We start from the raw sequence: 24,739 nt of genomic DNA on the forward strand, positions 1-24,739 counted from the left end.
TCCTTAGCATTTTTCTTCAAAATAAGCTTATCCTTCATCGGTTTTGTAGTACTCTTCTCTAGTCCACTCCTTGGACTTGTTAGGATCGGTTGGGTACTCAAGTGAGGCTACATGTTCTTCTTCAGCATCAGCAGGTTGATATAGTTGATCATCACTCCAATTATTGCATTCACCGGATTTGATAAGCAGGGTTTCTACTTTCCACTCTAGGCGGCTCTCGATGGTGTCAATGGTGTAACCCATATTGATAATATTCGTCCTATGATCATCAATATACTCCATGTTGTTTAAGACTTGATTGTTGATGGCATTGATTGATTCCTCCAAGCGTGTAACATCCTTGGTGATAGCTTCGAGTTTAGCTCCAAACTCAATGCTCATCTTATCCAACTTAGCATTTAGAACTTTATCAGCCTCCTCTTGACTTGATATAAGTTCATCCATCATCTTCATGAGCTTGTCTTCATTGTAAGAGCTCCTTGAAGTGATTGGTTTTCGATTGTCATAGAAAGAGTTTTCATTGACATCGACTTGCATGACTTCTTGCAGATCAAGGTACTGGTCCGTTGCAAAGCATGGCACGTCCGTCTGGTACGGCGTGTAAGAGCGGGCAGCTGGGCAGTAAGCTGGTCCCATAGGTGCTCGGCCTCTAGATGTTCGAGTAAAAGAACTGCGATAAGGTCGCCTAAGTGTTGGTACAATGCTTGGTCGAGAGTGACCAATGCTTGTACCGTGCAGCGAGTGGGCTTGCGGACGGGATGAGTCTCCGTCCGTGGCTCGGTAGCGTGACATGAGTTCAGCAATAGTGAGATTCTCAAAATATCTTGGGAGAGCGTCGAGGTTCATCCTCAAGGTCTCCTGAAACAATGAAAAACAAAAAGAAAAATTAAAAGCAAGGTGTCCTAGACGTTACTGTAGTTCCTAGACTCTTTTAAACAAACAATCTCTCCCCGGCAATGGCGCCAAAAAGCTTGATGTGCGTGGTTTTTCACTTCAATCTTTTACCTTAAAAAGACCACACAACTGCTGCAAGTGCACAGCTAATCGGTAGTAGTATTTAAGGATTGATCCCACAGAGAGAGAGCTGGGTTTTAACGGAATCCAACGGAAGTAAGTAAGGCTAGGACTAAATAAAATGGGGTTTTGGTTGTCACGGTCGTAAGTAGGCAGTAAACGAAAATAAAAATGTAAGTAAAATAAATGAGTCAAGCGTTGGGCATCAAGGGGAATAACAGGGGTTCAATGATCTATCTATCTAGGAAAGTTTAGGGTTAGTTTGTTTATATAAACTCGGACTACGAAACACGAATGAACCATTAACTTATAGTTCACAAGCTAACCGTCTAAGATCACTACACTCCGTTACTCAACTGTCGCAGGCAACGACGCATAGATCAAAGCATTTAAAACAAGTTTGATTCTAATCCATGGAATTCCATAGGTAAGGGGTATGTGCTTCCTATGTCTCCCCACACATCTAAGCTAGGTCAAGCACACATGCAAGCTTTTGGCAAAGCACACACACTTTAGATCATAGTTAGTTGATGAGGCTAACTTAAAGCATTAAGTAAAAACTTAGAATTAAAGCATAGAATAAAAAAGAATATAAATCTAACAAACCCTAAAAATTGCCACCTAAACTAAGATCATCTCCCCCTTTTGATTATCCCTTTAAACCCAACTAGAAAACTACTCTAGCATGTTTAAGGGAATCATCAAAGCAAGGTTTAGTAGACTCATAAACATAAAAGAATAAATAGAGAAAAGGGATTTAGATATTACTTCAATGATTGTCAAACAAAGTTGTAGGATCTTCTTCCTTTTGAAACAAAGTACAAAGCAAATAGAATAGAAAAGAGTTGGTGGATCTCCAAGGCTTCAAGTGATGAACGAGAGAGGGCTCTGTTCGTGGCTGCTTCTCTGGTCGTCGGCCCTTAGGGGCTGCTTTGAGGCACTTTTAAGGCACACCCTAAACCCTAGGGCTTAGAAGAGTATTTATAGGGTTTTGTCTAGGTTTAGGGTTTTGTAAAGGTAGAAATGTTTTTTCTTCTTAAGAGCATAGCAAGGGGCGGCGTAGGAAGCTTCTAGAACGTGGTGAAGGCTTGGACTGGGCCGCCGTGGTGGTTGCTGGTCAGGCCTTCAATAAAAGCCCATTGGCTTGATGGTTCTCCTTACGTCGGTTTGTAACACGTCTCGGTAAATTGAGCATAACTTCCTGATGAATGAATGTATTGACTGGATTCCACTTCGAGGAGAAAGATGACTCTTTTAGCTTTCTATTGACACTACGTACGTCAAAATGTGAGTTCTGAAAGTTCTTCAAAAGTTGTCCGTACTGTAAAGCTCTGAATCTTTCCTAAAACGTATTTTCCTTGCCTTTTGATCCTTTTTGCTATAAAACCTGTAAAACCTTCTTGAAACCTAAAATACTTGATAATAGCCAATAAAGCCTTGAAATCATACTAAACTCTTCCTAAATGCATACTAAAACTATAGCTAAAATGGGTAAAATAATGATGTTATCACGTTGTAGAAGACCTTATCATTAATGTTAGAGAAAGTTATCCTCTTATTAGGCAAGTCAACAACTGCTCCTACTTTTTCTAGGAAAGGTCTCCCAAGAATCAAAGGCATAACAGAACCCTCGCTCATTTCCACAACATGAAAATCTGTAGCAACCAAGCAACTCCCAACTCGAACATCTAAATTATTAATGAAGCCTTGTGGAGTCGTGGTGACAGCATTTGCAAACTTTAGAGATACCTTAGAAGCCTTCATATCATCAATCTCCAACCTCTCTACAACAGCCTTAGATATTACATTCACACTGGATCCAGTGTCACAAAGGGAATCCTCAAAGTTCACTCCTAAGATGGAGCATGGAACAACGAATTTCCTTGGATCTTCTAATTTGGGTAGTCTTTTCAAAGATGGAGCATGAATGTTCTTCTCTCGATCCAAGAACGCCTTAACCTCTACCAAATCCTTTTCTTCAACCATAACATCATTGTAAACCTTCTTAAACAAAGAGATATGTTTTACTGCCTCTGTAAAGGGAATGTCAGCGATGAACTCACTTATAGCTTCTTTCTACCGATCATACTTCTCTTCATCCAGAGGTTTCTTCACATGTCTTCTTGGAAAAGGAATTTGTGGCCTATAGGGCTTTGGTTCCACAAGAAGTGATTCCTTGGTATTCATATTAGGAGCATACGAGTCGGAAATCCCCATTCTTGCAGCATGGAGCGGTCATTCAACAAAAGGAGCAGCCAGTCTGAAATTTTCCGAGACAGACTCTGCAACAACAACGGGATCGACCGATCTATAAAGGGGATTGGTCGATCCAACTTCTCTTGGGAGCAGACTCAAATTATCAGGATAGATGGGACCGACCGATCTAGGCTCGGGACTGATCGATCCTGTCTCTACGAAAGCCAAACATGAGTTGATCACAACACAACTCAGCCCATCTTCGATCCGACCATGGAGTGTGATAGCATTGCATGAGTCTTTATTCTTAGAGCTAGAATAAATAGCAGAGACTCTCTTATGGAATCAACACGTGAACTCAACCTCTCAAATTTCCCATTCAAATCATTGTACATGTTATCAATCTTGACATTAATCTCAGCAGAACATTTCTAATGGCCCTCCAGCAGTGCTTGCATCATCAATTCGAGTTTGTTATCTTGTGGAGCTGTAGATGGATCGTGGTATCCTTGGACATTTGAGCTATTAAATCCAGCACCTTTGTTCTGAAATTCTTGCGGAAAGTTACCTTGTTGATTATGTGGAGGATACACCTGATCCTGAGGATTCTCAACGTTGGTGCTTCTGTAGGAGAGATTAGGATGATTTCTATAATTCTGATTAAACCCATGATTCTGATAGTTCCCTTGTCCTCCTACATAGTTCAGCTCCTCTGTTCTCTCAAAACCTGAATTTACTCCAACTTGTTGATATGCACCCGTCTGTCCGTGGCACATGTTGACAACTTGCTGATCTCTCTTCAAAAGAAGGTCTACCTTAGCAATGAGATTCTTAATAACATCTGTATTCACGGAGCTAACAACATGCACAAAACAATCATACTCATGACTATGATTGCTGTTACTTGCTGAAAGGTTTTCGATAAAGAGGTTTGCCTCAGCGGCAATGTTAGTAGAATAATCTCCTCTGCTGGCGGTATCGAGTGCCATCTGGTACTTCTGGTCAATTCCTCCATAGAAGATGTTCATAAGATTCTCTTGTGAAAAGCCATGATGAGGACAGTCCCTCATATACTCCTTGAATCTCTCCCACGCTTCACAAAAAGACTCTGTACCACCTTGTGAGAAGGTAGTGATCTTTCTCCTTAACATTGCTGATCATGATTTAGTGTAGAAGTGGTTCAGAAACTGTGCTCTACATTGTGCCCAAGTAGTGAGTGATCCTCGGTCCAAGAGATTTAGCCATCTCAAAGCCTTATCTCCTAAAGAGAATTGGAACAAAGTCAACATGAGGTAATCATATGGAACTACATTAGACCTTGTTGTACTAGCCAATCTCTCAAAAGCTTCAATATGGTCTAGAGGGCTCTCTGATGCTAATCCATTAAACACACGATTCTGGACCAAATTGATCAGGCTATGCTTGATCTCATAATCTTGTCTCGCAGAAGCAGGAGGTTGAATCGCAGACCGATTCGCAAATAGCCTGTTGTGAGCATCTTCATCCCTCAAGGTGGCTCGCCTTGCTGGTGGGTTTGGTTCAGCTTCGTTTCGCTCTTGCTGGACTTGCCTCTGCTGATGTTGAACGATAGCTGCTGGCGGATTGGGTTGGCGAACCTCTTCATTGTCTTCGGCCATTTTATCGGAATTGGCTCTCGCTTTTTGGTTCTCTCATTCCAGTCGTGCTAGCTCCTCGTTTCCTAGTATACGAAAATCAGCTTTTTTGTGGCTCCTTGTATGCATACACCTGAAACAGAGGAATAAGAACGCAAGAACTAGTTAGTAAATTAAAATTAAATAATCCTTAGAATAAACGTGAATCTAAAATCTCAAAGGCAACGTTTTGGTCTCCAGCAATGGCGCCAAATTGATCAAAGGTCAATTAAAACCCAATGTGTACTCTACCACGATCTAGTGGTATCGTTGTAACACTTTAGGATCGAATTCACAGAGACCAAACAATTGCACTATGAAACTATGAAGATCAAATATAGCTAAGACAAAAGAGGAAGTTTGTGAAGCAAGTAATAATTAAAAACAGAAAGTAAATAAGATGTTTCTAAATCAAAAAGGAAATATTGGGTGCAGGGAATCTATGGGGATATAATTCTCGGACTAAGGTGGAAGATGGGGATGCATTAGACACCGTTCTAGAACTCAAATCACTGTTGTAAAGCTAACTTACTTCCCCATTGAATTCACTAAACTCTAAACTGTCTTTTGGATCTAGCAAACCAAGTAAGCAATAACAAGTTCAAGTTTGATATGTTCACAAGGTGCCTCAACTTCAACTTCCGTTGACTAAGGTCCACCTTGCTCACCTAAGTTCTTTTCAAGCAACTCAACAACACTTTCGGTGCCACTATGAATTTAACCTATGATCATAAACTAGGTAGCTAATCTAGTTTAAGCGTTAAGAACAACAATAGATGAATAACAAAATAGATCAACCCCAAATCTAACAACCTATGTTTAGAAAATCATAATTCCCCTTTGAAACCTGAAACCCAATAGATAAACTACTCAGACATGGAGATTAAAGAACAGCAAATCAAAGATGACGTAAACATAATTGAATTGCAAAAGAATAATAAATAGGGTTTAGAAATCTTCTCCAAATTGTCAAGTAAGATTAGAGATCTTCTCCCTTTGCTCTCAATACAGAATAGTCTCAGAAAAATAAAGCTTATGTCTCTGGAGACCGAGCCTCTAACTTATATATCAAAATAAAACTCTAAAAGTCGGTTTAAAACGAAAAAAGAAAAGTTGCTTCGGGTACGGGACTGGTCGATCCCGAATGCGGATCAGCCGATCCTGGATGCTTTATCTGTGTTTTCTCCATCTGCTTACTATTTCGGTCAGTCTTCACCAACTTGGCTTCCGATGCTTGTGTTCATCCCTAAAACACTCAGTTTCCTTCCAAAGTAGCCTAGAATCTGTACAAACTCACAAAAAAAACTAAAAGGACTCTAAAAGCACACTTTAACTCAACAAAGGACTCAAAACAAATACCAAAACTATGGTTAAAATCCTATAAAATACTGACACATCAGCAATCCTCTCATCTACTGGGATATACACACAAGCAAAAAGATCTCTACATGCCACAAACATCAATCAATAAAACAAATCAGGCAATATACAAAGCATCACATCATTCGTTGTAACTGAAGAAGGGTGTCGACCGACACTAGATGGTGTTGATCGACACTGACAATCTGGTGTCGACCGACACCATGCTCGACACATTCCCAAAACCCTAGTTTGTGTCGACCGACACCTCCACATGATGTCGATCGACACTCGCCAAAGTAGTCGAGCCGTCCTTGTGTTGGTGTCGACCGATACCATACTGGTGTCGATCAACACAGATGCCGAGCATCGATTTCCTTGAGTAGAAACTTTGAATCTCACCTCCAAGCTTCTCCAATCTGCTCCTTGCATCCTCAGAAGCAAAACCCAGCCATAGCAGCCACGAAATACCATAGGGAACTCAAAGGAAACAATCACATAAGCACCAAATCACAGAAAAACTAGAGATCTTAGTTTAGATAAGTCATGGTCATGCACTCACCTCTTTGTAGGAAGTTTCTGACCAATCAAGACGAATCCAACCTTCCTAGCAAGCTTCTAACACGTTCCTAGCTCCAGATCTCTCAAGAACAGCCAAGAATCTCACCAATCTCTCCCAAAATCTTAAGAACTCTTCTTTCTCTCTTTTTCTCTCAAAAACGTTAAGCGACGACTAGAGAACTTTCCCAAAACCCTTTCTTTCATCGACAAAATACTTAATAACTCGGTTCAATGGTTTTCCCAAACCAAACTGACCAAAATCGACAGTTAAGTCAATCTGGTCGAACCAGAAAATAATGGTGTCGACCGACACCACCATTGGTGTCGATCGACACCCATCCCCAAAATACACATTTTGGTTCGCAGATGTTACAGCCGAGAGAAACAAGGGTTTTTTCGAATTTTGAATTTGGGATTTTTATGTTTTTTTTGGGGTTTTGTGGTTTTTAATTTTAGTTGTAAAAAAAAAACTAAAAACAAATGTAATTATTACAATGGCAATTTGGTTAATAAAAATAAAAAACATAACTATAAGATCTTTTACCGAAAGATTTGAGTTATGTATTCCATAATGAAGTCATTCTAGTTATTTTCACAAAGATATGAGTCATTCTAGGTAATTTTCACTAAATATAATTTAGTATTTCCTTAGTGCTAAATACGATGCCATCTTGTTAGCAATTACATCGTTAGTTTTTTTTTGGTGTTGCGGTGCCTCTCTGCTAAGTTCATCTTCTTCTTCAACCGTCTCCGCGCCACGAACTAGAGAAAGCTCACCAAACAATGGCTTCAATCCTCTCGAATAAGCAGAAGAAGAAAGACAAATACACCTTGAAGAAAACGACTTACTCACTTCTCGATCCCACATCAATAACCTTCCTCTCCTTAGCACCTTCATCTCACCTGGATCCTCGCTGCAGTTCGTCGTCGAGTCGCTGATTCTTTGTGGTATCTAGGTCTGGGGCTCTGGTTCTTTTACAGGCAGGGGAGAATAACCTCTGGATGATTTTGCCTTTAAGATTCTTTGTGGTAAGGTATTCTTTTTTTCATGGTTTCAGGATTGATTCTCGAGGTGGAGCAAAAGTGAATATGAAGGAGGGTCGGGGGTCAGGTTTTTAACAAGGGAGTACAAGGTCACACAAAATAACCATCAGAGATTGTTGTGAATGTGATTTGAGGCCGAGATGATAGCAAGCAGCTAGGTATACCGGCGTAGGAGAAGAAACTTTGGTCGGGGGAGGTGTAACGCCCGCGAACCAGAAGTGCTGTTCGATAATATCGAGGCCATAGTTTTTAGTGTTTATTACTTTTTTTTTGGTTTCTTTTAGTTGTCATTGTAAAAATTTTGTTTTTTAATATTTGTCATTTTAAATTTATTTGGTAAAAATATCAATTTTATACCAACTATTTTAATGATATGACCAAAAAAAATAGAATATGTATTAAAGAAATAGTAATATAGAAAACTGAGCTGTTTTCTTAGGGTCTGACTGGTTCAAACGCTGCGGTTGTGGTTGCGGGAGATTGCGAGAGCGGGTGATTGCGGTTTCAAGCATTATTAAGCGTTTTGAACGACTGGTTTAGCGGTTTAAAATTGGTGCGTTTGCGAGAGGTTTACGACTGGTTGACCAGCGGGTGCAATAGCGGTTGGAACATAGTAAATGTGATATATAATATATAAATGTCTAAAAACACACAAATTTTAATTAAACTTGATTTATAATTTAAATTTATTTAAAAAATACTAAAATAATTATTCAAAAAATAAATAAATTTCATATTGAAATACTTATTCCTTTATGCATTTGGCTTTTTACCAAAAATTTAATTAAGTAATTTTGATAAATGACAAAACATATGCTTTAGATCGTAGATCTTTTCTCTTTTCTCATAGATCGTGGGTCAGTAATTGCATCGGTAAGAATGTTTAAGTAAGAGTTGAGAAGAGTCATTGATGATTTGTTTTAATATTTTTCACAAATAATCTTTTTTTTAAAAAATATTCTGATGAAATATTATATTTATTTAGATTGTTTTGAACTTATGTGCGATGTGCCATTAAATTTACATCAAGTTTTCCAAGTTATTGTTAATTGGAATATTATTTTCTTCTAATTGTTTATTTTATAATCTCTGTAATCATATCCGTACTTCATTTTCTCCCATCCTTAATGAGTAAAATGGTTAGATAGAAGATATAACACAAAAGAATTTCATTGTCATTGATTTTTTTTAAGCTTTTTACAAAAATAAAATAAATTCCAACCGCAATCGCCCGCAACCGCAAACGCTTGCGGGGAGCAGCTTTTGGAATTCAGTGGTTTAAAGCGGTTGTAAATGATAAAGAGCGATTGGGAGCGGTTTGTGTCAACACCTTAATATACGACAAGTAATTTAAAACGGAGAGAGTAATTTATAGAGGTTTTACTATACAACTAGATTTTAACCCGCGGTACACCGCGTGCATATAGTTTTATTATTATTATTATATTTTACATTCTATTTGTTTGTTAAATATTGGATGTTTTATAAATAGAGAAATAACCTAATTTTCCGGCCGCTTGTGCAACTAAATGTTTATATTAATTTTTTAACCTGTAATAAATGACCATTCTTTATTATATTTAGTTTGTTTTGTTTAGTGTTTGAGATTCTATTTCGATTTTTAACTATTATAACAAAAAATAAGGGATCTAAATACACAATAAGTCATTTATATGATGTGATTAAGTCATATTTTTCCTAATGAAATTAATTATTTTACACAATCTTAGGTGAAACAAATTGATTTTATATGTCAGATATTATAATATTTATTGTATTGGCAAATAATAAAATGAGGATAACCCGTGTTAGCAGATATTTAATAATATTTTATTAATTCCAACATGTCCTTTTTATAACCACATTATAAAGTATTTTAATTTTTTTTAATTTTACGTTTTCATAATAATTTAAAATTTATTAAATTTTTTTATATATATATTAGTTATAATATTTAAATAATTAGAAGTTCTTCTTACGTTAAGAATCAAAACTCACAGGTTGAAAAATAAAATAGAAAATATATCATAGTTTATGTCTCTATATAATATTGATTGCTGTTTTTTATTTTTGGTTGGAATGAAATGTAAAATATTTAGGAAACAAAATATGAAATGATATTATTTTTGGAAAGTTTTTAGGGATTAAATTTGTAAATAAGTTTTTAAATACTGTAACACCCGCGAACCGAAATCCCGGTTTAGGGATTGCATCGGTCGATGCAGTAGGTGCATCGGTCGATGCAAGGCCGTTTTTTGAGGTTTGACTTAAGTTAAACGCCGCGTTTTGGGTTAGGAAAACCCTTAACTCGAGTTTTGTCTCATTAGTCTTGTTTAGCCGCTTTTGAGACAAAAGAGAAGAGAGAAAACGTTTCTTAAGTGTTCTTGGTGATTTCTGGTGATTTGAGGCTGTTCCTGTAGAGATTTGTAGCTGGGATCGTTCTAGGAGCTTCCTGGAAGTGTTTGTCTGCTTGAGTAAGGTGTAGAATCTTCTTGGGAAAGGTAAGTGCATGACCATGGCTTATCTAAGCTAGAGATTACTCTGATCTGCTTGTTTATGTGTGGTTAGGCTTGATAGATGGTTATTTGGGACGTTAGGAAGCTTTCTTGTGGCTTGGGATCGAGTTTTGGGGTTGTGGGAACAAAGATCCGGCGAGAAGCTTCGGGGAAACACGATGCTCGGCATGTTGCATCAATCGATACAAGTGTGAGGACGGCGCGTAAAACCTTATGGTTTTCGTGTTATGTCGAGCATGCGTCGGTCGATGCAGTGCGAGTGTCGGTCGATGCAAGTGTGACTTGTATCGGTCGATGCACCCCTGTGTCGGTCGATGCATCCCCATGTGGTGTTGGTCGATGCTTGTTGGTGTCAGTCGATGCAGAGTCCTGGTTTGTTTATTATTGTTTGTTGATTGTTGGTTGATGGTTAGAGTTGTCTCTATTGCTTGTGTGTACAGCCCAATAGATGGGAGGATTGCCTTACTGAGTGTTTATAAAATACTCATGCATTGCAATATGTGTTTGTGGTGCAGGTAAAGGCAAAGTGTGATCGTGGAATCAAGGCAATGAAGAGGAGGATGTTCTAGGGACTCGATTGGTTGTTGTCTGGCATTGCTAGGTTGCTAGAGTTGGGTCATTAGAAACATTGCTAGGTTGCCGGTTTTATGTTTCCTGATGTTTGGTATTTGGTGGTTGCTTATGTTATAATATTGGTTTATTATTGGATATTGTTTTGGATATTGGTATTTGTTATTCCGCGGTTTCGTTGTGATTGTGGTTAGATGGCTAGTGGGTATGGGACCACTAGTTGTAGTTTATTTATTTTTATATTTATTATTATTATTATTTACTATTTATTTATTTTATATAAAAAAAACGGGTTGGGTTGTTTCAGGTCAATTGGTGACAGCTTGTCCTGTGGGAAGGTTGTTAAAGGGTGGGGACCAGGATTCGAGGAACGCTTGGCGCACCAATAACCTACTGATGAATTTGGATATCCACAGTGATGGGTTAAGATCGATGCCCTGCAAGGCCAGCTTGGAGTCTATTTGGGCGGCTAGTGGTGGGATAGTGGGGTCAACGGACGGTCCGTTGGGGCAGCTAGCGGTGGGCTAGTGGGGTCCGCGGGACGAGTTGTCATAAATACATATAACTTCAAGGGTAAAACACCAAATATACTTCAAAAATATTAATATAGATTTAGGAAACAAAATATGTTGTGATACTATTTATGGAAATTTTTGAGGAGTTAATGTTGTAAATAAAAATTTGAATAAGTAAAACTAAAAGGCATGATTGTTTATGTTTTGTTATAGTAACAGAAAATTTCCTCTCTCTTTTTAATATATTATTTTCTATGTTTGATATAGAGATATGAATTGAGAAAACAAAGTGACATAAAATAAAATTTGACAAATTTTAAACTTTATAAAAATTGATTTGAAGAAATAGAATAACTAAAAACTTGGATTATTTATTGCTGTTAGTCTAGTTTCGAAATTCGATAATTTTTTTTTTTGAAATAAAGCGACAAGCGCCAACATTTATTTTGGGCCGTAGATTTTTTGTTGGTAATGTAATAATTTAGCCTCTTTGAATGATGTGGTCCATATTATGTACGCTGTTTTTGCTACGTACACAGACGCATACATACGTATAAAATCAGAAATTGGCACACAATTTTATATTTTTCCCTTTGCTAACTGTGTGAGATATTTGGATACGGTAGAGCACCTCCAATGGCAAACACCTAATAAAAAATTTATTTATATTTATAATTGAAAAAATGCAAAAAAAAATTCAAACATTTATGAAAATGTTTTATTCTTTTACATAGTTCAACTAGATACGGACCCGCACGTGGAGATGTTTTCATAAGTTTTTTTTATTATTTTTAAAAGAAATTGTTATATTGTTGTTAATTAGAAATTTGTTTTGTGTGTTTGCTGAAAGTTTTTTTGTAAAAATATTATATTACAAATAGTATGTATAGTTGTAAAATCATTTTCTGGTTTCTCTGTTTGTAGTTTATTTGTGATTGTTGCATATTGTATATTTGCCTACTGATTTATTGTTTGGATTTTTGGGTTTAGTTTTGTTTACCCAATCTCATTATGATGAGATTTTATGGATCAGGTTTAATAAATTTTAGGCCCATATTTTACATTACCTCTTTATTTTTGTTATTTCACAGAAAAAGTTACATACAATGCACAAATGGGCCTCAAGTTTTAATTGAATGGTCCACGGAAAAACCTGTGGGAAGTTTAATTACAAAAAATTGAGAAGATGAACAGCTTTAATTTTTACAGAAAAAACCGACTGATAGGTATTGCTCTTTTCCTACCCAATTCTTTCAATCAATCATGTTTAGCATCGAACCCATCTGCTAGTTAAAGTAAATATCGGAACAAATATCGATTAGGTAAGCAGATATTTGTTTGTGAACAACAAACATTTAATTTGTATCATTATATGGTAAGATTCGAATTTTGTAATTCAGTTTTCATTAAATTATTGAAGAGTTTGGGTAATATTCTTTGTTTATATGTGGATACTTTCATGTTCGTACCAAGTTTTTTCAGAAATATAGTTTAATTTGTAGACAATTTTTCTCGATGTCCAGAAATTTATTGTCATGTTTGCCCAGAAATAAAAAGTTATAGTTATTTGATCAGATACGATTGTAAATAGTTTAATTTTCCGTTTAATTTGTTAAATAGATTAGATCCTGTATTTGATTGTTCTTACATGTTTTGTTTACAACTCCCTTTTAAAATACACTTTCTGATTTCATTTCTTTGTTCTATATATCCAATTATAACCGACACTGGCGAAGAAGAAGATACTTACAGATAAGATTGTGTTACGATATTCATTAAATATTTATTTTGTCTAACCTCTTCATATTTGTAATTGCAATCTGTGCATATGTGTATAGGTAAATCATTGGTCAGAATCACAACCAGAGCCCAGTTAATGTTGTTGTTTAAGTTACTGCAAGATCGAGAATCAGTTTGTAATTCCGGTAAGCTCTATGATCAAATCTATTATACGTTTCATTTAGCTAGTTTTTATATGTTATGTTTTATGTTTAGTAAAGCTTATTCTAACAAAGTGTGTGATATGCAGGTACATTCTAAAAGTTGGTGGAGTATGACGGTTCAACATAGACGTGCTTAGATGAGAACTCTGTTAACTATGTTAATCGGTTAGTAATTTTTTACTTTATCTTCATATCTATAGATATTTCAGACTTAAGAAGTAGGAGTTACTTGAATGGAATAGAACTTTCATATGATTATTTAACAGCGTATGAAATAACAAATTTCTCAGAAATTGAAAACTCTGTCACAATGCTATCTGGAAAAATCGATTGTTGGCTAAAATAGATGAAAAATAGATTGTTGGCTGAAACCATCTGACATCTAGATTCTTGTCATATTCCCTTTCTACTTTCTGCCTACACTTACTTCAATCTTCACACCATAAAACTCCTTACATGTAACCCATTTCGAAACTTCTGTCTTTCCAACATAATCAGCTTTCTCCTTTTCGGTTTTCTCATAAGCAGCCCCTGTAACAAAATGTAGAAAACCGTTAAAAACATAAAACTGAAACACACTCAAGGATTTTACTTAATTTCATCTATTATGTAAAAAACATTAATTATAATGATTAATTTCCCTTTTTCCGCTGAAATCTAAAGGTTTTTGAAAACTTCTTTGAAGACTACATTCATTGTCCTCTTCTGCGGTTTCCCATCCTTGTCAACAATAAGGATCTATAATCCTTTCTTAGAAGTTACTCTAGAGAGAGCAATATACAGTTGGCCGTGAGAGAAACATGGTCTGGGTAAATATAGACCAACGTTTTCGAGAGACTGTCCCTGACTTTTGTTTATGGTCATGACAAAAGCAACAGCTAACGGGAGTTGTCTTCTCCTCATCTTAAAAGGAAGCTTGGTATCTGACGGTGTTAGCAGTACCGTGGAATCAAGACTTTATCTCCAACTCTATCACCCATGATAATAATAGCTTCCAGAACAAACTCGGCCATTTGTGTAATTTGTAACCTATTACCATTCGTTAAGCCACCCCTTGCATCAATGTTTCGAAGAAGCATAACTGGATATCCTACTTTCAACCTGATTCTACGATTTGGAATTCCAGTAACCTTAATACTGTTTAAGAATTCATGAGTCATCACAGGATTGGTGGCTGAGCGAGTATCAGATGGATCTATAGAATCTGAACTTAGGTAAATTCGTTCTTCACCTACATTCATATAAATGTGATTAGTGAATTTGAAATTACAAATAAGATTAATAAAATGATAAGAAGAGAAAACCTTACTAACCATCTAGTTGGTCAAGCATATATTCATTGATTATGCACACATCTTAATTGGTTGGACACAAAATAGCTCTCTTTTGGAAGAACTTCGGATCTTTTTCATCCTTTAATTTTGTTGTATCTCCATAAACTTCTCTGCTTATTGCTTTAATAGGATCATCAGCTTAAGTTATTAGAAACTCATCCGGAATATCAATCATAACTTCTCCATCATTAGGCTCTGAAATTTTCCCATCACCAACAGCCATAATCCACTCAGTTAATTCTTTGATATCCCTAGCCGCAGAAGGACTCAAATCAGGAGCGTCTAGATGCATATTTTTTGTCAGCTTTAAAACTCTACAGCTATCCCAAATATAAGATGCATTTAACGCCGCCATACATATCTCTGCACGTCTGCCACCCTGTATGACAGGCAAAACCTATCTGAAATCACCTCTGAATACAACAACTTTACCACCAAAAGGTTTGTTCCCTCCATATTTAATAATATCACTCAAACATCTATCCAATGACTCAAAGCAATGCTTGATCATCATTGGAGCTTCATCCCAAATAATTAAAGATGCTTCCTCCACTAAATTTGCATGATTTTTTCCAGATTTAATATTACATACGCTAATTCATGAGGGTTTAATGGGATACTAAACCTAGAGTGAGCTGTTCTGCCTCCTGCTAACAGTAAAGAAGCTATTCCACTTGAGGCGACGTTGAGTACTATGGACCCTCTTAGTCTAAGTCCAGCAGACAGTGTATTATATACAAAGGTTTTCCCAGTTCCTCCAAAACCGTATACAAAGAATACACCTCCGATGTCATTATCAACAACATCCATAATTTCAGAATATATGTTCTTTTGCTCCGCAGTCATCTGCAACAACCAAGCATCATGTTTTCTTTTTTGATCTTCCCGATCATAATTCTTTTCATCAAAAATCTGGACATTGGTGTCATCCATCAATTCTTCAGGCAACTGAGGCATAGTTGTAAACGTCGTGAGAGATGTACCATTGCTTTTCAAAATCGTATCAATATCCTGCAAAGCGAGTCTCTGCTTATCTTCATCACTTAGCACTAACTCTATAGGTCACAAAAATAAAAAATAATATTAATTTCGATATAGTACGTTATTTAAATTATTAGGTTCAAAAACTTGTTTGCTTTGGCCAGAAACTTTAATCTATTAGTTACGAATTAATAGAAAGCAAATTTATACCTGGTATGTTGAAGTAATCTCTTCTTTGCTTTTGAAAATCATCTGAAAGTAGTTCCCAACAATTTTGCCAAACCAATTCTGGCTGCAACAAATTGAACAACTGCAGCATAACAACAAACATGCGACGAAAAAAATTTCCAGAAGCCCAGAAACTTGTTCTCACTATATCGTCTATATATTCTTGATCGTTGTCCAGAAAACCTAGAGCATAACATGCCTCTTTGTATGTAGGATAAACAACACCCTTCACCATTTTTAGATCTTCAAAATTCTGTGGACCTAGTTGCACAGTAAGAAGCACTCGTAGGTAGTAGCCATCTTCGCAGCTAATTAGTAAATAAAAATAAAATAAATCTTAGACTAAATTCAATTCTAAAATTTCAAAGGCAACGTTTTGGTCCCCGGCAACAGCGCCAAATTGATCAAAGGTCAATTAAAACCCAATGTGTACTCCACCACAATCTAGTGGTATCGTTATAACACTTCAGGATCGAATCCACAGAGACCAAGCAATTGCACTATGAAATTATCAAGATCAAATATAGCTAAGACAAAAAAAGTTTGTGTTTGAAAGTCACTAACAAAGCAGTAAATAAAAGAGTGTTTTAAATCAATAAATAAAAGCATTGGGTGCAGGGAATCGTTAGGGATTATGATCACGAATTTAGATGATTAGATAGGGATGTATTAAACACAATTCTTGAACTTAAATCATGTTTGTAAAGCTATCCTACTTCCGCAGCGATAACTATCTAAGCAATGAATTTAATAAATCCGAAACTTCCGTTTGAATCCAGCAAATCAAGCAAGCATTTATAGGTTCAGGTTTGATTAGTTCACAAGATGCCTCAACTTCAACTTCTGTTGGCTAAGGTCCATTTTGCTCACCTAAGTTCTTTTCCAGCAACTCAACAACACTTTTGGTGTCACGATGAATTAAACCTAAGATCTTAATCTAGGTGATCAATCTAGCTTAAGCATTAAGAACAACAATAGATGAAGAACAATAAGATCAATCCCAAATCTAACAAACCTAGCATCAATTAATCATAGAAACCATTCTGAAACCCTAAACCCAATTGAGAAACTACTCAGACATGGAGAAACAGAAACATCAAATCAAAGATGAATAAGACATAATTCAAAATTGCAAAAGAAATAGAAAATAAGGTTTAGAAATCTTCTCCAAAGTGTCAAGAAGGATTAGAGATTTTCTCCTTTAGCTCTCAATATAAAATAGTCTCAGAAAAATAAAGCTAATGTCTTTGGAGGCCGAGCCTCTAACTTAAATATCAAAATAAAACCCTAAAAGTCGGTTTAAAACGAAAAAGGAAAACTTGCTTCGGGTACGGGACTGGTCGGCCGATCTCGGATGCTTTTCAGCGTTTGCTCCATCTGCTCGCTAATTCGATCGGTCTTCAACTAGCTTAGCTCCAAATGTATGCTTTCATCCCGAAAACACTTAGATTCCTTCCAAAGTATCCTAGAACCTGTAAAGACTCACAAAAGACTAAAAAGATTCTAAAAGCACACTTGGACCTAATAAAAGACTCAAAACAAATATAAAACCTATGGTTAAAATCCTATAAAATGCAGACACATCAATTCCCCCGGACTTGAATCTTTGCTTGTCCTCAAGCAAGAACAAACAAAAACTCAGGAACATAGAAAATGTTTGAAAGTGAAAACTCACATATTGTTGGGAACCTCTTCTTTGCACTCTTCATCACATCAAATTAAGAACTACTCTATGTAGTTTACCCATGATTAGGATCAACACTCCCTACTCTGAACTCCACAACCTTAAAGAACCTTCATCATCCCCATTGTTGTCTCTCTAAATCAGATTAGTGAAAATGTGTGGTCTCGCCGAGGGAATATCGATCACCGAACTTATTGAATCCTTCAATCTTTTAATGCCCAAGACTTCCTTCATATGCTCCCTTTCCTCTCTCTTTTCTCACTTCAAAAGGATTGATTTCTCCCTAATTTTCTAGGGTATCATTGTATTTTTTTAATCAATACTTTGCTCTTTTCTTGTGGACAGTTTTTCATGAATTTCGAAGGATGCACGGGTTTACGCACAACCCTCGCTTCACTTCTTTTATTACCTATATCCTCTTCTTCTTATCTTTTCATTCTTTTTTTTTCGAGTATTGAAGGGAAGAGAGAGGGGAAGCATACTTTGTGGGAAGATGCATGTCTTGTATTGCTTAAGGGACGAGTCTTGTTAGATGTATACCAAGTCCCAAGGCAAGAAGTTAGATCCGGTTAAGTCCTTTCAAAGCTAGAGACAACATCATATCATAAGAGTGTTCTCTTCGGTGAGGGTCTTTTGGGGTGTGTTGAGTCTGCTCATGTTCATTCCAAGCTTCATTCTAAAATCAAAAGTACTAAAGAAAACATAAGAGTGTTAGTTCAAAGCAAGAGATTCCTAGAAAAGGTCATGGTTTCCAACATTTTTTTTTAGACTCGATAAAATGACTCAAATAAAAGAAAAACCAAAAGAAAACAACCAAAGAAAACGACATTAGGAAATCAGAGAGATCCCTCCCCCAGACTTACTTCGCACCGTCCTGGTGTGAAAGCAAAACCAAGAAAAGAACGAATCCCACAAAAAAAATAAGAAAAAAATGAAAAAGAAAAAGTAAGGACAAGAAACAAAAACCGGTGATCTCGCATCTGGTGTTGGAGTGAGGATGGCAAGGGTGGGGACCGACCAGTCTTGGGCTGGGATCGATCGATCTGCAACATTATTGAACTTAGAGACACCCGCAGAAAACCACCGGGATCGATCGATCTTTAAGGAGGACTGATCGATCCTAAACTCCTAGAAAAAAATATTTCGCATCTTCTGCGTTTGGTACCTGTTCCTAAAAACATTTAACACCGGACGTGATTTCACCGTAATAAATCCTAAAAACAAAACCAAAATCCTAAGACAAATAAAAATTAAAGGGTAACCAACCACAAACCCCATGGGTTGCCTCCCATAAGCGCTTGTTTAAGGTCTATAGCTTGACCATGGTTTCTGGTGTCAAGTGATGGGAGGATGAGAACTCATATCAGAACAAGCTCGCTAATTCGTCAGCTTAAGCTCCAAAATCATTTTCAGCATACCATCCACTGCTTCTTGGCCTTTCTCTTTAAACTCCGGAGTGAGGATGGCTTAAACTTTAGAGAAAGGCCGAGATATTCCTTTGCACTTCACCTTGTACTCAATGGTGTCTCTAACATATTTCTGGGATACCAAGGTTATGTGAAGATCTGGTATTACTCTCTCTATCTTCGGCTTGTCTCTCTTCTTAACCTTCTTAGACCTCTTCTCAAGAGAATGAGTGTCTCCATCCAGGACTTCGTTGACCTCATTCTTATCACCATTCTCTCCCATGATCATGACATCCACCTTCTTCTCATGTTCTACAACTAGACAAGAGCCATGTCGTATAGCTTCATTTGCAGTGATTGCGTTGTAGAAGACTTTATCATCAATGTTAGAGAAAGTTATCCCCTTATTAGGCTAGTCAAAAACTGCTCCTACTATTGCTAGGAAAGGTCTCCCAAGAATCAAAGGCATAGTAGAACCCTCGCTCATTTCCACAACATGAAAATCTGTAGCAACCAAGAAACTCCCAACTCGAACATCTAAATTGTTAATGAAGCCTTGTGGAGTCATGGTGACAGCATTTGCAAACTTTAGAGAGACCTTAGAAGCCTTCATATCATCAATCCCCAACTTCTCTGCAACAGCCTTAGACATTACGTTCACACTGGATCCAGTATCACAAAGGGAACGCTCAAAGTTCACTCCTAAGATGGAGCATGGAACAACAAATTTTCCTGGATCTTCTAACTTAGGTAGTCTTTGCAAAACTGGAGCATGAATGTTCTTCTCTCGAGCCAAGAACGCCTTAACCTCCACCAAATCCTTTTCTTCAACCACAACATCATTGTAAACCTTCTTAAACAAAGAGATATGCTTTACTGCCTCTGTAAAGGGAATGTCAGCGATGAACTCACTCATAACTTCTTTGTACCGAGCATACTTCTTTTCATCTTCTCATGTATTCTTGGAAAAGGAATTTGTGGCCTATAGGATTTTGGTTCCACATGAAGTGACTCCCTAGAATCTGCATCAGGAATAACTGAGCTGGGTTTTCCCATACTTGCCACAGGGACCGACTGGTCTGGACGTCTGGACGTGGAGCGGTCGATCTGGGACTTTTTGAAACAGGTTCTGCGTCATTGACGGGATCGATCGATCTATAAGGGGGATCGGCCGATCCAACGTCTCTGGGGATCAGACTCGAATTATCAGAATAGATGGGACCGGTCGGTCTAGTCTCAGGATTGATCGATACCATCTCTACGGAAGCCAAACATGAGTTGATAACAGCACAACTCGCCCATCTTCGATCCCACCATGGAGTGTTATAGCATTGCATGACTACTTGTTCTTAGAGCTAGAAGAAATAGCAGAGACTCTCTTATAAATGGAATCAACACGTCAACTCAACCTCTCAAATTTCCCATTCAAATCATTGTACATGCTATCAATCTTGACATTAATCTCAGCACAACTTTTCTTATGACCCTCCAGCAGTGCTTGCATCATCAATTCGAGTTTCTTATCTTGTGGAGCTGCAGATGGGGCTTAGTATCCTTGGACATTTAAGCTATCCACACCCAAAAGTACAGCACCACCGGCCAACCTGGCACCAACACTACTCAAACCGGCTCCACGTGCTCCACCGGTACCACTACCGGCCATTGTTGCATTGCTGCATTGTTACATTTTGAATGAAAACAGGTGATTTGGAGCCTAAAAAGAGCAAGAATGAGGAGTCACCCAAGCATGTACCCGAAGGTGTGATTGTGCAGAAGAACAACCCGAGGCCTCAGCCCAAGCCCTACCCGATCCGGTAAAAGATTGCTTGCATTGTGTACCCTGGTCATGTAGTTCTTTATTTCTATTTGCTTATTTATGTTTACCTTAGGTTGTTAGATAAAACCCCATTATTGCTTGGCTTAACTTGCATTGCTTTGATTGCATCTTATCTGTTAACAAACAACCATTTGGATTGATAACCTTTTGTACTGCAACTGCATAGGGAATTGATACCCTTGTGTAAAAACCTACTATCAATAAACCAGCATTAACCCAACATAAATAGCGGAAGACATATCAAACCAACTCCAATATATTAAAATACAATACCATTCATAACCAATATAAACCAGCAACCTAGCATACTTCTCACTAGGTTCCAACAAGATTAACATGAACACAACTCAATAACTGAGACCATAGGTCATCCTCCTCCTCATCGTCATGATTCCACATTGCATATTACCTACACCACAAACAACAGTTGAGATGCGTAAGTATTATCACAAATACTTAGTGAGGCAATCCTCCCATCTACTAAGCTATACACACAACCAATTAAGGTCATACACAAGAAACAACACAAAAACAGCCAAACCAGACAATCGGAAACCAGAACTGCGTTCACAGGCACCTGGTGTCGGTCGACACCACCAGACTACACCACTTCGGTAACAAGATTTCATTTGGCGACATCAGATGGTGTGTCGAATGACACCAAAACTCTACAACACCTCCGTTGATGATCTCTACCATCAATCAATCCTAAAACTCCACCAAATCATCTCCCACTATGACACATCCAATAATAGCCGCACACGCACCACAAAAGCACAAAAAACAGAAGGGAATCATTTATATACTCACCAAATCAATGATTCATAGACTCGGTAAATAAGTCTTTAAATCCTTTGGTACGTAGCAAACCGGCCGTCAGATATGGATGGGCCCACGAGCCAAGAGTGGATGTTGAGAACACTAAAAAAGGTGGGCCCATGGACCGGGAGTGGACATGGGGCCCACTAAGAGAGATGATCGTCGGGTGGGGGGGGGTTATAAGCAGTATCAAAGGTAAGACCAGCCGAGCATGGAGTCAAGAGGGTTCACATCGTCAAGGGATGATGGTCTTGGTGAGCAACGATGATATTGCAGTCTGTAAGTGGAGGTGAATAATGACACCCTCTATTTAGGAAATACGGTGGTGCATCTAGAGATATTTAAAAAAGTTGAGTTGGCCATCTATATTACCAAATTGCACTTATCTTTTCGATCAAAGGTCCTAAGAAAACTCCACAGTTAAGCTTGCTTATGCTGGATTAGTTTCAAGATGGGTGACCTTCCGGAAAGTGATTTGTTGGAATTGGGAGAGTGATGAAAAAACACAGTTAAAGATCATGTGGTGACTTATAGGGTCGGTAACCAACTCTTTAAAGCCTTCCAGACGTAGCAGGTAAAGGATTTGTTGGGCACACAGACTGGGAGTGGATCTGGCGCCTATTATTAGAGGTGCGCCCATGGGCCATGACTAGACATTGGGCCCACTAATATATGATAATCCCTTGCCCAACAAATTCTCCAGCTGCTTCTTCATCTCTACAATTTTTGCTGGAGCCATCTTGTACAGAGCCATTGAAATCGGCATCGTCTCTATTTCCAACTCAATCGTAAAAGGATCTGACCAAGATGGTGGTAACTCATGCAACAACTGAAACACATCCTCAAACTCTTGAAAACATCGAATATCATCTACGGCAGCCTTTTCAAAAGATTCTAACATAACTGCTCCAAGCTCGTCTTTGACTCCGACATAAGGCACCAAAGGTCAAAAACACAAATACAATGAGCAATAAATAAAAAAATACATACAATCACAGAAAACACAAAGGAATAGAGATCTAATAGCTTAGATAAGCGTTGGTCATGAACTCACCTCTAAGACAAGAAGGTTATGACTAACCACGAACAAAAACAACATCACATCAAGATTCTTCCACGCCCCTATTCTCAAATCTCCACTTTCAAGGATAGATTTCTCTAGAACAGGCACATAAAAGCTTCAGGAACAGACGTAGAACTTCTTCTTCTTTCTTTCTCAGTGGGGGACGAAAGTGGCTAACAAAGCATTAAACTTCAAGTTTTCTCCCTTATAAACAAAGAGCCATAGGGTTCCCATACCCAATCCGCACAAACCAGACGACTTAAAACTAAAATGGCTAACCACAATTTGTTGGTGTTGATCGATAGCCACCCCAAACCTTCCTTTTGGTTTGCAGGTGTTATAATTATCCTTGTATCATGTAAGTATCATATATGTTTTAAATTGTGTATGAGTTCCTTTTGCTTTGGTTGTTTTGACTATCTTTTTTATTATTTCCCCTGTACAAAGTTTTACTTTTAGCTGTTTTAATTAAAAATTGTACCCAAAAAAAAAAAAAAAAAAAACAGAAATGAAATTTGCAATTGTAGAGGTCATTGATTCACTCAAACTTCTAAAATACTCATTTGTAGGTTGCCATAGATATAATTATGTGCGAGTTGCAATTGATGTAGTAGAGTCACATATGAATTTAGTTGACGTTATAAATAAGTTTAAATGAGTTAACTACAAATAAAATATGATTGTTGACAAAAAAAAATATATGATTAGAAAAAATTAATTTATTTTTCTTTTCTTAGAACCCATTTTACATAGTCTTCAAAGAAAAGATAATCGGCAAATAATACATAGAAACTGATGATGAGTTTTCATGTAAACCAATAAAGGGATTATGAAACTTCAGTTTTTATAAATGATGTCTTGATTAGAAGAATTTGAAGTTTGTTAATGATTAATTTATCCAATCAAGCTCTTTATGCAGATTCTCTGTTCTAGCAACAAATCTCCCATATATTTTTCTTTTTAAATAAATTCCATCTTCTCTTGCTCTCCAATCTCATACGCCATGACCTTTAAATGCTTTGAAGCTCTGATATAGTTTAAATTCAGGTCCTTGTCTTAAAGAACACATAAAATGCGTCGTACCGAAAAAATTAGGTGTGAAATCAGTTGTAAAATTCCATCCGTTTGGTATTATTGTTGGACCTAGTACATCATCTTTAGAATAACATCTCATCCACATGGTTTTGTTATTTTCGAGTTCGTTAAAGATCCTAATTCCGGAGCTGGATACATGACCAAACATACAAAGATTAAAAAAATAAAGGAAAATTGTGAGATTTGCATCTTTTGTTTTTAAATATTTAGATTTCTTTTTGTTGTGTAGACTTGATATTTATTTTTGTGTGTATTAATAAACAACATCTACGTTCCCACATTTATATTTATTTAATGTTTTCCAATTAATATAAGTTTGCTAATTATAATTAATGTATCAAATCATCATAGAACATATCAATTATGGTAATAAGAGTTGTAATTTTTGTGTATTAGCCTAGCAAATAATGTTCTATAAAAAAAAGCATTGTAGAGTTGACATGTTGTACCCCTTCTTTTGACATGTGTCTTTTCTTTTAGTTCTAACTACATTGTTATAATATTTTATAATAGAATTTAATAATATTATCATACTAAATAAAATAGATTTCAAATTTTACATAATGGTAAAATAATTTTAGGGTACAATTTTTTCTTAATTATTTCACCATTTAAAGTTAGAAATGAATACTAAATTAGATAATGCTGAAATAATTTAAAGATATAAAAGTAATACTATTTATCTTAAAGAAACATTTTTCTTTGTTTTCTTTTTCATCATTTCAAGTAAAAAGCAAATCAGACTATATTATGCTATGTTATTTTCAACATTAAATAAAGAGAGTAAAATCTTATATAATAAACTAAGGTTCAGTCTTAACTTTGCACTAGAAAGTGACATTTGGCAAACATAAACTTCAATATAATATATTTTCTGTTAAATTATAATCTTCAATATAATCTATTTTCCATTAAATTAAAA

The 24,739-nt window shown here is 36.8% G+C and overlaps 1 long non-coding RNA gene, 1 other non-coding gene and 2 pseudogenes across 2 annotated transcripts; 2 read left to right on the forward strand and 2 right to left on the reverse strand.

Moving 5' to 3' along the window:
* Window positions 1-4,254: 4,254 nt before the first annotated feature.
* LOC147920881 (small nucleolar RNA R71) lies at window positions 4,255-4,361 on the forward strand. The gene has a single exon (XR_015591910.1). It is a non-coding gene; the product is annotated as a small nucleolar RNA R71 (small nucleolar RNA).
* Window positions 4,362-7,363: 3,002 nt separating this feature from the next.
* LOC147920882 (uncharacterized) lies at window positions 7,364-8,187 on the forward strand. The gene is made up of 2 exons (XR_015591202.1): window positions 7,364-7,738; window positions 7,841-8,187. It is a non-coding gene; the product is annotated as an uncharacterized LOC147920882 (long non-coding RNA).
* Window positions 8,188-14,678: 6,491 nt separating this feature from the next.
* Window positions 14,679-15,550, reverse strand: LOC147920883 (ATP-dependent DNA helicase pfh1-like; annotated as a pseudogene).
* A 7,873-nt stretch (window positions 15,551-23,423) lies between these two features.
* LOC109130901 (S-protein homolog 22 pseudogene) lies at window positions 23,424-24,098 on the reverse strand (annotated as a pseudogene).
* Window positions 24,099-24,739: the final 641 nt, after the last annotated feature.

The sequence above is a fragment of the Camelina sativa genome, chromosome 19 (genome assembly GCF_030686135.1).
Source record: "Camelina sativa cultivar CO46 ecotype springtype chromosome 19, ASM3068613v1".
In the NCBI taxonomy this organism is placed as follows: Eukaryota; Viridiplantae; Streptophyta; class Magnoliopsida; order Brassicales; family Brassicaceae; genus Camelina; species Camelina sativa.